The following is a 19,141-nucleotide window of genomic DNA, read 5'->3' as shown; positions in this document are numbered from 1 at the left end:
GCTTTAAATGCTTTTGAGTAGTCCCATGGAATATAAAAGGAAGCAGAACACAGAAAATGATAAACAAAACTTTCAAGACTGACTCAATAAGTAGCTCTTAAAATAGCTATGAGTTTCCCTCCTAACACCCAGCAGGCTGCCAATAACCAGACAGACAAATCGAACAATTAAATGCTATGAGGCAGCATCAGAAAATATCTGTAACATAACATTCTAAGTGGAGCCTTAACCACTTCCTGAATAAAACGGTACCAGGCACAAGAAGTTGTTTCTGACCTGGACAAAATAGTGAAAAACTGTGAAATATATTCCTTTACTGAGCATCTATGATGTGAGTGATAATCTAACGTGTACTGGGAATGCTGAGATGAGAGACACAAACTTTTTTTAAAATGTAGGGAAGGAAACAGATGAGTAAAATAGTCAATAAAATATGGTCCGGTAAGGTTATAAAACATATATGTGTATATATATGTCACTGGGAGATTGAAGGAAAAGCATTTCACTCAGATGTGGGGTATTTGAAGTGCTGAGTCCTGAGATGAGAATTTCTAGGTGAGTAGAAATTTTCCAGGTTAAAACAAAATCAGCAAATAGATTCTCGGAGGATGTGGTGTGCTCAAGGGCATCAAGCCATGAAAGGGCTGGTGCTTCGGGTGATACCACAGGCCAGTTTTGCTGGAATGCTGAAAACATGTGAAGACAGATTGTGAAATGACTCTGGAGCTTGAAAAGAGGCAAAATCATGAAAGGCCTTTTGTGTCACACTAAGGGACTTGGATTTCATCCTGAGAATGAAGAAGAAAACCACTGACATTATTTATAGTCAGGTCTCACTCTTTTTCTTTTTTCTTTCTATGGCCTTCAGTGGGTGCTAATACCGGTTGGCAGAATGGCCAGTTCAAAATTTGTACATCAAGGTGTGCATTTCTGACAAAAATAAATTCAAAATTAGTTAATTTTTTAAAAAAATAGTGTATTACTGCATCTTGACTTAGTTTGCTTTTCTCTCCTGGTACAAATTATGTTTCTAGATGTATAAAACAAGTCTTTGCATTTTACAAAGATTTTTTTTTTAAAGCCAATATAAGGAGACTTCATTGTCCATTTTATATGATATGAAGTTCCAATCAGGAAGAATCTGGTAGTGTTAATAAAGAATCCTTAAAAGAAAGAACCATGTTTAACTGGAACATTATAATGCACATATTCCAGCGGCAATTAGAATGAGGGAGGGAATATGGGCAATAGATCCATGAGAATTTGGCATACGTGGTCCCTAGTTTTATTTACACAGACTAATAGATTTTAGCCAAGCTTGGATATAGAAGTCCTGAAATCTCTTTCATTCATCTTCTGTCTTCTAGAGATTACTCTTTCAAGTGATCCCATCATTGTCAGCCTCTCTGATAAGATCTTAGACCCTGGCTGCAGTTTGACTCCAGAGTACTCTCTCCTTTATATTATCTCCACAGACCTGGCTCTTTTGCAGAGAGAAATTTTTAAATTTGGGACACTGAAAAGAGCACATCAAATGCTGAAAACTGTTTCATGAGGATCAAAAGCTTGCTTGCTTTATGCAGCTACTTTTGGTAAATATTGCTTAAATAGTTACTCGGAAGCCTTCAGCTGAATTACTAAATGATATTGCAGTGAACATCAAAAAATGGGAGGATAGTTCATTTAATCTGAAAAGCTGCATATTTTTATATTATTTATACTGCAGTACTTGACATATCTCACTGTTTTTCATTTCCTTGCAACTGCTGGCCTCTTAAATTGCTTTTTTTTTTTTTTTTTTTTTTTATAGAATGTTTCTATTACATTCAGGTTTCTTTCTTGCTGAGTTATTTTGAAAAAAGAGAGAGAAAACAGTTTTGATCTCAAATATACTGGTATTAAGATTTATGTATACAATTAAAAAATTTTAAATGTAGGCCTAGAAAGACATTAGAATTGTTTCAGACTTTTTATAGCATCAAATTTCCTCAAGTCTCTACCATTGCTTAAATTTGTCACCCAGCTAATGTGTATGAGATCAGTAAATTAGAGGTACTGGCATTTCTATATGATGAAAACTTCTATTTAATTAATTATATTTATTCCCTTGAAGGCTAATAGTGCATCAAGATTAAAAAAAATATGTATATGTATATATAAAGAAGATACATTTATAATATTTATTTTTAGTTAGAACACATTGTTGTCCCATATACATAACATTTTGATGTATTAAGAAAGAAAACAGCTGTTAAATAAACCACCTATTAGATTGAATGGGAAAGTGTTTCCATCCTATACCTATCGATTTAATCCTTTTGCTTAAATTTGCAATTTATGAATGCAATTTTAGGGAAGGAAAAAACTTCATTTATACTGAGTATGATAAGGATGTTGCAGGGAAAAAATTCTATTTGCTGTGACCTTGAGGGGTTGGGCTTTTGTAATATGCCAAATACTCTCTGTACAATGTAGTGGTAGAATTCTAGCTTTTGAATGAACCTGGTTTCAGAGGATTGGTCCATATTGGGGTCATCATTTCAATCAGGAAGTACCGACTCGCTATATATATTCAAAAGGTTACTGATATGTAATATGGCACATTTTCATTTTTTCTTCTGATTCTTATTTTTTTGGAAGTAGCTTGTTTAATCCATTTTTAACCATACAATAATTGCACTGATGTGGAGTTAAAATTATGTGAAGTTGGGTAATGCATACAAAATCTTGATGTTAAACATAAAATAGATTCACTCCATTTTCAGATGGGAAATTTTCTGAGCAAAGACTGTCTAAAAATGATTCTGATATATCCCAAAGAGGTTGTAACTTGAGTCACTTATCTACTAATTAATGTATTCACTCTTGTTCATTCATTCATTAAGTGAGCATTGTGTGGACAATGAAGCACTGCTAAGGCAGAAGCACAACAAATATGAGAGAGATGGAGCCAAGAGCATATGCTCTGGGCACTGAGGACAGGCTTCGAAAGATACTCCTACCACAGTTGGAAAATCTTAGATCAATTATAAGTAACATGCAGTGTATTTTACTACTCTTCTAATATTTCAAAAGAGAAAGGAAATTTTCCAATGGCCTAAAGACACAATAATTAGCTAAAACTTAAAATAATAAATATAATATTAAATAATTTGGAAATTCCAGTTTACTGTGGTGCATTTATTGCCATCAATGCTGAGATTGGGAAACTAACTTGGGAACTTCACTGAAAATGTTGGAAATGAAACTGAGACTCTTACATTTGGTTCAGATCTTCAAAGGCTAGGATAGTTTCATGTCTGTAACAACCTCTGGCTCCAAGCATAAGTAATGAAAAATCCTAACTGGAGGAAATCTTATTCATTTTTTCCCTTGCAGGGGTCATACAGATTAAATTCAATAAAATGTGAGCTCACAATAAAACTGAAAGCAATAAATGTAATACGTAAACTGCCATGAATGAGTATTTGCAGAAATAACAAACATATTTAGACACAAGGACTTAATAAATTAAAATTATTATATATAGAATATAAATGTATATATGATAAGATCAAAGAAATAAAAGCTAAAACACAAAAATGAGTGTGGAATAAAAAATATTTTAAACAATTAAACAGATTTGGAAAAGACCTAAATAGAACTCTCAGAAACCATCATCACTGAAACTAAAAATTCTGTGTTACTATACTCCTATTACATCAGCTAAAATAAAAAAAAAAATAATAATACCAGAAGTTTTGCAAGAATTAAAAGATGTTATATTTCTTAGACATTTTCTGCTGGGAATTTAAAATGACACAAGTCACTCTGGAAAAAGGTCCTCGTCTTCTTATAAAATTAAATATGCAATTACTATTTGACGCAGCAATCACATTCTTGGACACCTATGCTAGAGAAATGAAAACTTTTGTTCACACAAAACCTGCCTGCCAACATGTACAGTATTTTTACTGGAAATAACCCAAATATCCTTTAGTGAGTAAAGGGTGAGCAAGTTTCAGTGCATTTGTACAATGGAATACTATTCAGCAATGAAAAGGAACAAAGTATTGCTATATGCAATAACTTGGATGGATTCAAGAGCTTTATGCTTAGTGAAAAAGTCAAATTTCAAAATGTTACATATTGTATCTTTTCATTTATGCAACATTCTTGAAATAATAATGATATAAAAACCTATAGATATGGAGAACAAATTAATAGTTTCCAGGGAGGCAGAGATGGGGGTAGGATTTGAATATGAGTAGAGTTCTTTTCTTTAGTGAAACAGTTCTGCATCCTGATTGCAGTGGTAGCAACATGAGTAAACACAGGTTGAAACTGCAGCACTACAAACACACACACGCAGACATACACACACACACACATACACACACACACAAGAGTGAAAGGGAGAGAGAGAGAAACGGACTCATGTAAAAGTGGTGAAAAGTGAAAAGTGTCAGTTATCTATTTAACAGTAAGCAAATGTCACTTTTCTGGATTTGATATCATGTTACAGTTATATAAGATGTCACTGTTGAGTGAAACTGGTGAAAAGTTCATGGGACTCTAATTACTTTTATTGTAACTTCCCATGGATCTAAACATATATCAAAACTAGAAAAAAAATTTTAAGCCAAAATTAACAACAATAACAGCAACAACATACCTCTTTGGGAAATATCAAGACCAGAGTTAGCCTATGCTCAGGTAGGATAAAGACAGCCAAAAAAAAAAAAAAAAAGTTTTGAACTGAAAGATAGATTTAAAGGAAATAGTCAAAAATGAGGAAGATATATAATATGAAAGTGGTGTTAAGAGACACAAATGATAGAATAAAAAGGTCTGACATGGACCTAATTGGTGAGTGGAGGAGAGGCTAAATTTTTTAAAATAGTAGTTTATAGTAAGTTCCAAAAAATGATGAATGATATGAACCCACTGATAGGAGTATTAAAAGGATGCCCATGGTGTAGACATGTTGTAGAAAAAGTGTAGAACACCAAAGGAAAGAAAGAAAGGGAAAATATTAAAAGTGTTCAGAGAAAAGAGAGATCACCTAAAAAGCAAAATTATTTAGACCAATGATTCTTAAAGATGGCTGCACATCATAATTTTCATGAGGTGCTTTTGACTATTAAATCATGGTTTTTGGGAGTAGGCCTAGATATTCTTTTAATACTCATCATGTGATTCCAGTGGTTGAGAACCATTCATTTAGCTTGTGAGCAGGCTTTTCTAGTAAACTGGTAAGACTACTAGTGGAATATTATCAAAATTCTCAGAGAGGGTGGGTGTGGTGGTTCATGCCTGTAATCCCAACACTCTGGGAGGCCAAAGTGGGAGGATCCCCTGCGGAGTTTGAAGCCAGCCTGGCCAACATGAAAAAACCTGAAACCCCATCTATACTCAAAATACAAAAATTAGCCAGGCATGGTGGCCGGCTACTTGGAAGGCTGAGGCACAATAGTAACTTGAACCTAGGAGGCAGAGGTTGCTGTGAGTCAAGATTGTGCCACTGCACTTCAGCCTGAGTGACAGAGAAGACTCTGTCTCAAAAAAAGAAAAAAAAATTCTCAGAGGAAAAAGAAAATCCAGAATTATATATCAAGCAAAATTAGATTTCTATAAAGACATTTTCTGGTAGACAAAAACTGAGAGATTGTATCACAAAAGATTTGCACCAAAGGAATTTTTAAAGGATATATTCCAAAAGGAGAAAAATGATTCCCAAGAGGTTTGATAGTTAAATGAGAATGGCAAGTAAATAAATTGGCAAGTATGTAAATAAATATAATAGGCATTATCCTTAAGAATAAATGATCAAAACAACAACAATAATAATCTCTGGGTGAGGTTGAGAAATAAATATATGCTGGATAATATTTCATGCAAGTCAGAGGAGTGGATCAGTGTTATAGTGTTTTAAAGTGTTGAAATCATTTGGATTTGAAGTTGGATTTTTTACATCTCTGAAGTCAAAAGTTAACATATTGACTGACTTTAGACATTAATAAGTTTGCATGCTAAATCCTTAGGATTATCCCCATCTCAGTATTCTCATACTGCCACAACAAAATACCACAGTCTGGGTGGCTTAAACAACAGAAATTTATTTTCCCACAATTCTAGAGGCTGGAAGTCTGAAATTAGGGCACCAGCATAGTGGGTTTCCACTAAGGACTCTCTTCTTGTCTTGCAGACAGTTGCCTTCTCCCTGTGTGTTCACATGATCACTGTGTGCATGTATGGAGAGAGAACAAGATCTCTGGTATCTCTTTTTATAAAAACACTAATCCCAAGGGACCAAGGCCCTACTACCCTCATGACTTCATCTAACCTTAATTACTTCCCAAGGTCCCCATCTCCAGATACCATCCTGTTGGAGGTTAGGCCTTTAACACATGAATTTGGGTGGAACACAAGCATTCAGTCCATAACACCCACTAAAATAATAGAAATAAAAAGCAAACATTTGATTTATTCAATTATAATAAAACAGGAAATGCAAAACACTGAAAAAGTACAAAACAAAGTTTTAATTTATCACATAATCTTCCCTGGATTGTATAAACTATCTTGGGAAGGCATATTCTAATAAGCAATTAAATAAATACATTGCTGAAATGAGTGACAGGCATGACACATTGAGAAAGCAGTGATACCACTGTGGGATAAAGAGAACAGGGATAACTTCTTAGAAGAGATGCCTTTGGGTTTGAGGCCTGAAGAATGGGTTGAATTTGAGTAAGATGAGAAGAATGCAGAGGACTATCCAGAGCCAGTTATTGGCATCTGTATTGATGTGCTTGTATTAGTTTTCTATTGCTCCCGTAACAAATCGCCACAAAATTGGCAGCTTAAACAACACACGCATATTGAGGGCAGAAGCCCGGTAGGTATGAGTCTAACTGGGCTAAAGTCAAGCTGTCAGCAGGGCATTTTTTTTTTCTTAAAGCTCTATGGGAGGATGTATTTCCTGTTCATTAGGGTTATTAGCAGAATTCGGTTCACTGTAATTGCAGTCCTCATGCCCCATTGGATGTAAAGTGAGATCCATTCCTACCTTCTAAAGGCTGTGGCATTAGTTGGCCCCTGACCGCCTTCTTCCACCAGGACAGCCAGTGGTTTGAGACCTTTTTAATGCACATTTCTCTGACAGTCCTAGGAAAGTTTCTCTAATTTTAAGGGCTCATGTTATTAGATTGGATCCTCCTGGATAAGTCAGGATACTCTCTTCATCTCAAGGTTCATACCATTAATCACATCTACAAAGTCCCTTTTGCGGTGTCACATTTTCCAGGTGGACAATCTGGACCATTTTTTTTTTTTGTTTTGATCCATGTTTAATGAAAAAGAAGTTACATGAATAGAAATGGACATATAGCAAAGAGATCAATTTGAGAAAATATGGTGACAGATGGAACAAGGAGAAATTGTTTTAATTCTGAATTTACTCACATATTCCTATTAGCTGTTATTGATCTAAAATATCTCCTTAAATCCAAAACAAAACAATAGTTATAAGTTCACTGATGTTTTGATGGGCACTCACCCAAGTAATGTCCAAACAACATTGTTCCACGTCCCCGCTTCCCCCAGAACACACACAGGCAAAGGCAGAGATGTTTACTGTGAGGTCACATCCCATGAAGCAAATGCAGCCTTATCCATTTATTATTACAATAGCAAGTTAGCATTGGCAAATGTGCTTTGGTTACAAATGTGATTTCTGCTATAATTTCACAAAGAAATTTCTTTTTAATGCATAAATAACGGAAAAAAAACTTTTGTTGGGATTTACGTATAATTGCATAAATAACGGAAAAAAAATGTCCACAGGATGTGGACATCTTTGGAAGCTATTATTCTGCCTACCACAGGGCCGCTTAGCAGAAGGAGAGGGTCAAATTACAGAACATAGGATAATGCAAGTGTTCCTGGGATCTGTCTTAAAGAACTCCAAAATGAGCAAGGTCCATTCAATATTTGATACATTCAATACATTCAATATTTGATACATTCAGTATTTGATAAAATACTGAATGTTTCATATTTTGATATTCAGATAAAGTTCACTTTGTCTGAATCAGATTAATTGTAGGGCAGGGGCTGTGAGATGATAGTGGAAATCCCATTTCAAATCTTGGATGGAATTATAAGGCATTTTAAAAGTTTGCATTTATTCCTAAGGGCAATGGAGAACCTCTTACGTATTTTTTATGTATCAAGAGGAAGTCTAAATTAAGATTTAAATAGTAGGGTTATCTCTCTGCTTGCCACTTAGAGAATGAATTGACAGCATAAGTCTAGAGGATGGAATTAAGAAATACAGTTGGAAGGTTTAGAGCAGATTAAATGAATGGATCACCTGAAGAGGCCCAGTGGTGTGGCAGATAAAATCCAAGAACCCAAATCAGAACACTTGAGTTGGATTAGTGGCTATTTTGCAGTGTGTGTTGCTTGTTATCTATGTAAGAATTCTCTGAGCGGGTGGTTAACTGTTGACAACTTGTCATCAACTACAGGGGGAGTATTTATACCAGAAAATCTGCAAATGCTCTCCCACTCTTCTCCCAGAGCCAGAAGTCTCAGCAAGCTTGGTGATGTGATATTTAAAAAAGAAAAACCTCAAATCATCTATCTTTGATACAGGGAAGCTAGTATCAGTGAGGCTCACTTCAAAGGGTTGTTTTAAGGTTAAAAATGAAAGGTAGCATGCATGAGGAAGGTGGCATGCATGAGGAAGGTGGCATATGTGAGGAAGGTGGCATGTGTGAGGAAGGTGGCATGCATGAGGAAGGTGGTATGCATGAGGAAGGTGGCATACATGAGGAAGGTGGCATGCATGAGGAAGGTGGTATGCATGAGGAAGGTGGCATGCATGAGGAAGGTGGCATGCATGAGGAAGGTGGCATATGTGAGGAAGGTGGCATGTGTGAGGAAGGTGGCATGCATGAGGAAACAAGGTGGTCAGAAGTTGCTGAACTTCCTTTTGATGCTTTTGCAGTCAAAGGATTGTACCTAGTAGGGTCCTCTAAACAGAACCTAAGTCAAATTACATGTTTCATAATTTTCAGTAGGTCAGATGTACTCTCATTACAGGAGTATGACTCATTTGGATTATTACAAATAGAAATGTAAAACCTGTGTCAAAGAACATACATTCCTCATATGCGAATATATACATACACACAAGCATGCATGCATGCACACAGACACACACACACACACACACACACACACGGAGTTAAGAAGACATACAAACTTCTTTTTATCTTACAAATTTATACTCAAAGGGATTGGAAAAGGGAGACAGATGAAGATTAGAATGTCGGTGTCATTTTCCTGAACTCATTGGAAAATTGGGTTTCAGCTCTTTGACCAAAGGTATTTGCTCACTCCACCCCAGACACAGGCCAAAATGACTAACTAATCTCAGGCAATGCTAGAAAACCAGTTCTCCCCAACATGAGCAAAACCTAATCCCATGTGCACAGCAGGATGGCTTTAAAAGACACCATTTTGTTGCTGTTGTTAGGAAGCTGATTCTAAAAGACAAACAGAAAAAATATAATGCCAAAATACCAATGCAAGGTTTCTTCCCCTGAAGTCAGCAGTTGTATGAGAAGCATTCCTCCCTCTCTGGGGAAGAGTGGGCCAGGAGGAGGAATCAGGATTCTGATTCCATGGTTCAGTGCTAGCTAAGGGGACCTCATACCTCTAGAAGGCTCCTAGTAATAGGGAAAAGGAAGGATTTATATGATTGAAGGAAAAAACAGTAACAACAATACTGTGGTACTGTTAATTTATTCTGAGGAATGACATTATTTTTTATATTACTATAGAAGTCCATATACATGCTAGTAGTAATACTTCAACTACATGAAAACATGAGAAATGGGGATATTCACACAATGTTGCTAAGAGAGTAAACTGAGCCCAACTTTTGCAAAATAAAAATAGCACCGTACGGTAAAACCAAAAATATGCTTTATCCTTAATTTAGTAATCTCACTTTTGGGAGATTAATTTATATTTAATAGCAACTAAACACTAAAGGAGGACATGATATTTGCAAGTTTATGTAAGTAGGGTGGAGGGAGCACGTGGACTACAAAATGGAAAAAAATCTTATATATCAAGCATAATTTGGCCTTGAATAGCAATGCCATTGTTAAGCTCTGAATTTCCTTTATAGCTTGAGTCCTGCTGTAGAATTTTTGCTATTGTTCTTTCGTCTGTAGGTCACTTCTCCACCAAGAATAATCAGGATTTCCAGGAACTTCTCACATACTCAAAAAATTTGAAACAAGTGTTTTGTCTTGGCCACATCTCCGTGATATCTTTCAGCAAGAAATATGTGGTTATAAAATCAAAGGGAAAGTATAACTGGAGTGGTGGAAAATGTTTTATTGTCAGATATACTAAAACACTTTGGATTTGAATTTTATGTTTAATGGATATAAAAGTCTAAACACCCACTATGCTGTGGTTATGGCCAGTGTCATTCTTCAGAGCTAATTAATTTAGAATATGTTAAGCAAAGTCATGTGAGCATCAATAACTGAGGAAAATTGAACTCTTGAACTTTTGCCAGAGATTTGGCTCTAAGCATTTTATGTGTTAACCAAGAAGCAGCTGACAACTTGCTACATTCTGAATTAGTCTCAGTTGAGATTTGGGTTGCATGGGACATTAGCCATTAGCTCAACTGCAGGACTGTTCAGTGTGATCATATCATACCAGTGCTCAAGAGACAACAGTCACACCTCAGAAATATGTCCTTCCTCACCGGGACTGCTCTCACAGCAAAGCCACCTGAACATCCCTCGTTGTTTTATCTATCAGATTCATCATCTGCTTCCTGATTCAGCAAACAGCATCACCTGTTTGTTTTGTTTTGTTTTTTGTTCTTTTGTTTCCTTTTTTTTTAGAGACAGGGTTTCACCATGTTAGCCAGGATGGTCTTGATCTCCTGACCTGGTGATCTGCCCAACTCGGCCTCCCAAAGTGCTGGGATTACAGGCATGAGCCACCCTGCCCGGCCGCCAGCATCGCCTGTTACCTGAGAGAGTCCATCCTTGTAAGAGGAAGCAAGTTGACTAAGAGGAGTTAGTGTGTGGTTGCATTTTCAAAGAACACAAACAATTTTGTGAAGGCAATTGTTTGGATACCAAGAAAAAATAATTATTTTTGAAGGGATCTCTTTCAATTTTTAATGATAGCATCCATATGTGAATTGAGAAAAGGAGACTGCATCTTAGCAAGGAGTAAACTCACTTGTTTAACACCACTGAAACTTCTGTGTTAAAGTGGAAAGGGGAGCGTGTGATTTTCAATTCTTAACACTTCCAAGAGTAGCATGTTTCCATAGTCACACATAATCTCAATCTGATTTAAGGCTAATAAAATATTAAAAGTTTCCAGCTCTTAGAAAGTATAACAGTCCCATGGCCAGGGCATATAGTAATGTGTGTAAAAGCAAATAGTAAAATCACAAGTAAAAATACTTTTGATTTCCAAGGAAGCAGATTACATCTTGAAACACCCTTTACTCTCAGGCCAGTATAGTATAGTCAATAAGAGCTATCAAGTAAAACTAACTATTGAAGAAAGTCTTTGTTCTAGAGTCTAAATAATTTCTCCAGACATGCCCCTTTTCCCCCCCAGTTATTTTGTTATAATAGGATTACTCCAATACTCTTTGCTGAGATATAAAATCATCTTTTGGAGCTGAGATACATAAAATTATTTTTTCATAGTATAAAGTTCCAAATATGTGTCTTTATTTAATTTATTATTATTATTATTGGTGACAGAGTCTCACTCTGTTGCCCATGCTGGGCACAATCTCGTTCATTGCAACCTCTGCCTCCTGAGTTCAAGTGATTCTCCTGCCTCAGCCCCCTGAGTAGCTGGTACTACAGGCATGTGTCAACATGCCCAATTAATTTTTTTTTTTTTTTGCATTTTTAGTAGAGACGGGGTCTCACCATGTTGGCCAGGCTGGTTTCAAACTCCTGACCTCAAGTGATTTGCCCACCTCAGTCTACCAAAATGCTGGGATTGTAGGCATGAGCCACCATGCCCAGCCACCTTATTTTATTTTCTTCAGAAATAAAAACAGAACATATTTGACTTAGGCCCTTATCAGACAGAGAAGGATGCACATACCTAGGCTGGTAAATAATTGTGTCATCCTCATTTACAGTATAGGAAGTTTCTTCATAACTATTGTACTTTGAGGATTAATTTTCCATGTCTCATGTGTTTTTCTTAAGACTTCCACCTCATACCTTTTTTTTTTTTTTTTTTTTTTTTTTTTTTTTTTTTTTTTTCCAGCTAAAGCAAGCATAAATGTGTTGACTCAATCTCAGATTAAGACGCAGGGTCAACTAGAGCCTTAGGACCATTTCATGGTGGCTAACCATTAATTGCTTACCTTAATAATTTTTTTAAGGGCATGTTGAGCTAGATGCCAAGATTCTGAAACCAAACGGAGCTGACTCAATGAACTTCCATTTATGTTCCAGCATGCCAGCATTTGCTGGGTTCAAGCAGATACTTAAGTAATGAGATTAGAGCAACATCTTCCCCAAAGTATCCTCTTCTTTAGCCTCTTGTAGTTTATGAAATTTGGGGGATTAAAACCTGGCTTAGAGAAGTTAGGTCACTTAAATCTACTTCATAAGGCCTAGTAATGATCACATTAGAACATCTGGTGGAAGAAGCCAGACAAGTGACTATATGTTGTGTTATTTCTTTTATATGACATTCCTGAAACACCAAAACCTTAGGAATAAATTAGATCCATATTTGCCAGTGACTGGTAGTAGGAACAGGAGACCGATTAAAAAGGGGCACAAGGGAAATTTGGGGAGTGATATACTTTTTGTCTGTCTTACTTGTTATTGTAGTTATACAATGATTTACATTGTCAAACTCGTCTTGGATTTTTACTTTATATAAATTATAACTCAACAAACCTGACTTTTTAAATGAATGTTATGTAATGGGTTTCCCACACAATGCAGAATCAATAAACAAGTCCACCTCACAACTTCTCCCAAAGGAGCCAAGCATAACAGGTATTTAAAATAATGTCCTTTATAATGAAAGGTATTATATAAAAGCAAAGCAAGCATTTTCCATTTTTAACACATTTCTAAGGCCGTTGCATTTCTGTAAAGAAGGCAGTGATTACTCCTGATGATGTGATTTTAAAAATCCAAATTTACTAAGGTCCCTTGAAAGTAACCACAAAAAGCCCAAATCTACAATATACTAAAATCCATGTATAATTAATTGTAGAGTGATTCATATAGATACGATCTCGATTTTGTATAGTTATCTACCAGTGAACAAAAAATTTATGTATACTTTTGATATACCAAATAGATATATCAAGAAGTATATATTTATAGCTTTTAGAGTATAAATTTTAAATTTTATCAAATATAAAAATATATTTTTAAATTTGAAGTATATACTTTAAAATAAAAATTTGATATCTATTTAGATATTGAATAGAATATATAATATAATAGTATATATAATATATATAATATATATTATAAATATATAATAGATTTAGAATAGAAAGTGAGCACTAGTAACCCAATGATTACGAGTGATCACATGTTTGTATGTATTCATTCAATATATGCACTGTGGGTGATATTCTGTGCCAGGAAATGAGGATGCAGGGATGAATAAATAGAATTTCTGTCCTCAAGAAGCTCATACTTTATAGTGATTGAGAGAGATGTATGGTAAAATTGACATGCTAATGTGAGTCTGAACAATTTGTAGGCAGGCAAATGCTCTTCATGCACTACATTCCATAACCGACCTATGTACAGCAGTAAGTAGGGCCTTTGGGGCTTGGTTTTTGTTATCATGTTGGTTGCAAAACAGCATACTTGGACCTATGACAAAAGAAAGGAGTAATCTTAAGTCAGCTTGCTTATTGGAGAATGAAATAGAATAATGAGATAGGAGATTTGGCGAGAGTCTGTTACAGTCAAATAATTTTATTTTAAGGAAAACAGATTTATACCTCAACACTATCTAAAATAAAGTCAGAAGAACATGTAACAAACTTTTATAAAATATTTAATATAGTTTCAAAGTTGTGAGCATATCACTGTTCAGAAGTTGACTGCAAAACAGAGATTGCCATATTCATCATGATTATAAATAATGATACATATACTCTGTAGTTACATTGGGATGATCATTAATGGATTGGTAATGAATGAGCAGTAGCAATGGTGGAATAACATTAGTTGGCTAAAGCTCCACAAGAATTAGAAAAACACTGTCGGAGCCTTATAGAGGTTAAGTGAAGCATGAAATTCAGTTACTTCTTTGACCTAATGCTAGCCTTTCAAATTTATCTCTTTACTAATTATAGAATAGACCCTGTTTAAATTCTTCACACCATATAATTTAATTTTCTCAAGCAATTCTTTGTGTTAGTTATTATTCTTCACTGTTTAGCGATGAGAAAATTGAAATCCAGACAGATCGAGTGACTTATCTAAGATAATGCAACCAGTAAGTGGCAGAAATGGAATGTGACCTCAGCCAATCTGGGTTCTAGTCCCCACCCTTGACTCTGTATGATAACAATAAGAGCATAGGTAGAGGTGCAACTGGAAGGTAGGCATTGTATCTGCAAAATCTTGATTAGTTCTAAGAATAATAATTTAGTCACTACTGTTATCTCGGCTTTATGCAAGCTGATAACTAAAGGTCATGAAGTGTCCAAAGAAAGATTGAGTAGTAAGTGCAATATCCCAGGAGAATCTACCTTTAGAGTCCAAGTCAATATACTGCTCAAGTTGGTATCTTCCAATGTAGATGTCTAAAAGCCCTTTTTAGTTCTGAATTTCATTGATTTTAAAAAGGAGTTTCTGTTTACTGTAGCTGGTGGGGGTAACCTTACATTGCTGACAAGTTCAGAAATATACTAAAGCCATGCACAGCAACTCAAGGGTCATCATTTTTGTGCCACTTCTGGGCATCCTGAAAATCCTTTATTATTATCAACTTCCTCACAATCTTGCGTAACCTGAGCTTAAACTAGGTAGAGTTCACCTGCAGAGAATGTTCTAGCAGTCTGAGGAAGCCTAAAAAATTTTCATTCTCTAAGCAATGTTAGTATGAACACTTAGTACTCATTACTTCTAAGTACATGACAGGAGTCAGAAAGGTGAGTCAGAAAACACTCACATTCCCGACAATTAGAATCTCACCACTCTTTGTTCATTGTTTTGAATTACAGTCAAGAAGTGTCTTATTAATTCAACACTATGCATATGTGTATCTTGAGGATCTCCAATGAATCATGTACTGTTAAAGGCTCTGGCAAAACACACAATAAAAGACACTCCGACATCTCAAGGAACTATCACTTTAGGTGGCAGAGAGAGATATCTAAATAAATATACTTACAGTGTTGGTAATACTTTCATAGAAGCACATGGGAAGGAATCAGAAGAAAAGGAGGTTCACTGTGCTTGAATGCACGTGGCAGGAGAGAACAGAGTCAGCATGGAAGCAGTCAAGAATGTCTTCCCAGAGAAGGTGAAAAACAAAATGAGTGTTGAAGACATGATGGGAAAATACACTGATATTAGATAGAGCTATAGATAAAGAGATGAAGTGTTAGAGATAAAATTAGATGCAGCTGCATCTTAGTTGTCATGGAGTTGATCCATTTGAATGAACAATTGGACAACAGTTAGAGCACAAACAATACTCCATGATCTGAGGCCTACTGAACTCTATTCTGACAGCCATTTCCGGTACACCTTGGATACAGAATGATGCCATGGCATTCCACGCATCTATGCCTTTGAACACACCATCTCCTCTGCTTGAATGACCTTTGCTGCTTACGTAGAAGGGAAAAACAGTCACATTCATACTTAAGTTTCCAGAGCTTCCAAGACCTTGTCAAGGAAAATAGACTCCTAGCTTTTTTATAATAAATACAATCTCCCTTACCAGGCCATAAGCTCCTTAGGAGCTACCACTAGATCTGAGTGAACACCGCCAGTGGTGTGATGGATTTGGCTTTTATAGGTTTAAGAGAAATATTGGTAAATGTACAAAAATGTTTGAGCCATTTGTTAAATCTTTGGCAGCTTGAAGGCATCTATGGTGAGAGTTGACAAATACCACATTTTAAAAAATGATCAGAAAAGTTTGTCAGATAAATTAGAGTAATATTCAAAGTCACATATTCAAGTTGCAGTGATTTAAATTAAATAAAGTTAGTGCAGATTATAAGAATGATGAGTATTGGAAAAAGGGGTGAGCAGGACACTTCTCTGAGCAGTGTGAGTTTTGAAAAGGAAATCAAAATTATCAGAGAAGATGAAAACTTTCTAAGGATCTGTGTTCTCATAATTTTAAAAAAAGAAGGTATCATAATTACTGCCAAACATAATTTTTCAAAACTAAAAAGCTATATATGAAAATGTTTTATAAACCATATAACTATATAATATGTACAGCTGCAGTTATTGGACTAAAAGCAGTTAATACAGGCTTCACATATATTAAGATTTTTATTCAGAGGTAAAGGAAACACACTTTCTGAGATGGGTAAATTTTATTGTTTTTTATAACCATATTCTCATTTGTTTTTTGAAACTCTTTTTAGAATAAGAAAAGAGTACAGGAAGACCAAAATGTCACATTTGTACCTCATGATTCTGCACCCTAGGCAACACAGTCTTGTGCCGGAAATGGCTTCCTCTATTCGTGGTCCAACTTTTTTGAACCGCCCATCAATTTTGCATCTTACAAATCATAATCCTTAGAAATACTCACCCACAGACATTTCTGAAGAGAGTTTTCAGGGCCCTTTTTTGAGTATTACTTTTGGATATATTATTCCTACTAAAATATATTTCTTCTAGAAAAAGTTTCGAAAAGTTGGCAACTTTCCCATTTCAATGCTTCATATTATGCCACTAATTACAGCCATAAACAGCACGGAAAGAAAGAAGTTTGACCAAATGCAAATGTCTGGGAAGAAGTAGCCATTTCAGAATTGCTGAATGTCTTGTGTGGAAATGCTTTGTGACTGAGCTTGCCAAGTAAATATAAGGTAGTATTTAAATCCTCATCTCAAAGCTTCTATTAGTAATAGATATGAAGCCCAAAGCAGTAAATATTTAAGTGACTACTTTACGTCTCTTAAATGCAGTATCATGTCCTGGCTATATGGTAATGACATCATTAAACAGAAATCTTTTAAGCTGCAGAACCAATTTTTACAGTAAATTCTATGAAGTTACGTACTCAAAGACCTCACTGAAGTTTGACTCACATCCATAATTTTATGACAGGTTCTGCTTAAATAATTGTATGGTATTGGTAAAGTATGGACCACAAGGTCAATAATCTGAAGATCTGAATTTGAATTTTCCTGTTTTTGATTAGCTAGCTAACATTATTATGGATTTTTAGTTTCAATACCTTTAAAATGGGAATAATAGCAATCACTTAAATATGTCTGAGAAAGAGTGAGACAATTAAATAAATTAAATATATTACTAATAAGGACTATAAATTAAGTAAGTTATTATAGATATTAGCATCATCATCGTTCATTACCCTAATCATTATCATCTTTAAGCAACATTAAGGGGTGACACTTGTAAACAGTAGGTTGAGTCTTAATCTCTTAATCAAGAAGATTATTTCAAAATGCAGGTCACTAAAGCATATTATGTATGCAAAACATTTGGTTTATTAAAACTCAAGTGTCATGGCTCATAGCTGAGACCTGCACTTTCATATAAATGTGATTTGATCATATATATCATATTCAAAAATATCTATTAAGCCATATAACATTAGCCACAGTGGCTAATTTCTATGATAGCTCCACATTTTGATTACTTACCAAAATAAATATTTATTTCTCATTTATGTTATAATAAATGAGTTTTCTTGGGTGAAAGGTTGTCTCTTCTTCATGCAATTATTTAGGGTTCCAGGCTTTATCCATATAATGACTTTGTTAAAGTCTAGAGTCTTGGAGTGTTCCACTGACTCCCTTAATCTGACTGGCAGATAAAATAGAAAAGAAATCATGGAAGTTTGCACAGGAGAGTACATGAACCAGGCCTGGAAGTAGAATATACCACTTTCATGAAAAATTCTACTGGTTTAAAATCGGTCACATGACTGTACCTAATTCCAAAGGAGGTCGGAAAATGTAGTCCACCTATATGCTCTGGTGGAAGATAAAATAGATTTGATGAGTTTTGCCATCTTCTGCAATAGGGTTCTAGCATATTAAAGTAAATTATGAATTTAATTGATCGAAAGACAAGGCACAATTTAATGGTGTAACAATCTCATATTTGTTACAAAAAATAAGTTATAATCTGTTCTCCCATTTATTGTTACTGTAAAAATGAGTAGCACCCTAGTTAATTCAATGCCAGAAGGCAGCTATCTTGAGAATTCATGGTCCTAAACATTACATGCCTGGGTTCTATTTTTGGTTCAATGAGTTGGTACCTCTGGGGCATGAGTCATCTAGTGTTGCAGAAGACAGAGTTCCTCTGCTGCAATCAGGCCTTCTAATCAGTGTGTACCCCTGTGAAACTTCCAGACTACACAAAATAACCTGGCTTTCTCTCCTAGATGTGGATGTAGAGACTAAATGCTCTTCATCTGAGTGAAGAAGGTTCTGTTTCATAAAGATTAAGCTATCAGAAAAAAACAGGCAACCAGACTCTTCTGAGATTTTCTGTCTGAATGTATACATAAATATAAACGTAGGTGTATGTTTATTCAGTATGGCTTTTATTAATAACAGAACAAGAGCCAGCTCCCTGAGAGCTACCCAAGTCCTAAACCACTTCTGATCAATGTTATCTCATATCTAGGGCAGTAGAGGACTCCTGATTTTTCAGGGGACCTATTCCCTTCCTATCTCATAAAATGTAATGATTGACTTCTTACATTCAAACTGCTAATTCTGACATGGTGTAAGCTGATATCAGTTTACTCTTAGGCCTTTTTCATATATCAACATAACTTGATCTTTCATCTCATTTGATTGCATGGCCTGTTCATGACGAGCCCTGACCTATGATAACCCTCCCTTATAATTGAGTTA

At 35.3% G+C, this 19,141-nt stretch overlaps 1 protein-coding gene and 1 long non-coding RNA gene across 5 annotated transcripts in view; one reads left to right on the top strand and one right to left on the bottom strand.

Moving 5' to 3' along the window:
* The window catches only part of DPP10 (dipeptidyl peptidase like 10), a 1,392,171-nt gene that overhangs the window by 333,438 nt on the left and 1,039,592 nt on the right, over window positions 1-19,141 (top strand). The window lies entirely within an intron of this gene.
* Window positions 1-19,141, bottom strand: part of LOC120368104 (uncharacterized) — a 33,094-nt gene that overhangs the window by 8,744 nt on the left and 5,209 nt on the right. For 2 of the 4 annotated variants that reach the window (XR_012517802.1, XR_005582321.2), the window contains exons 3-4: window positions 17,915-18,077; window positions 15,448-15,566 (exon numbers count right to left, since the gene is read on the bottom strand). This is a non-coding gene — a long non-coding RNA (uncharacterized LOC120368104). Of the gene's footprint in view, window positions 1-13,578; window positions 13,917-15,447; window positions 15,567-17,914; window positions 18,078-19,141 lie in introns of those variants that run through there. The other 2 variants (XR_012517803.1, XR_005582320.2) reach the window with 2 other exon arrangements.

This window comes from Saimiri boliviensis, chromosome 5, assembly GCF_048565385.1.
Source record: "Saimiri boliviensis isolate mSaiBol1 chromosome 5, mSaiBol1.pri, whole genome shotgun sequence".
Lineage (NCBI taxonomy): Eukaryota > Metazoa > Chordata > Mammalia > Primates > Cebidae > Saimiri > Saimiri boliviensis.
This window is presented reverse-complemented; position numbering and strand designations above follow the sequence as displayed.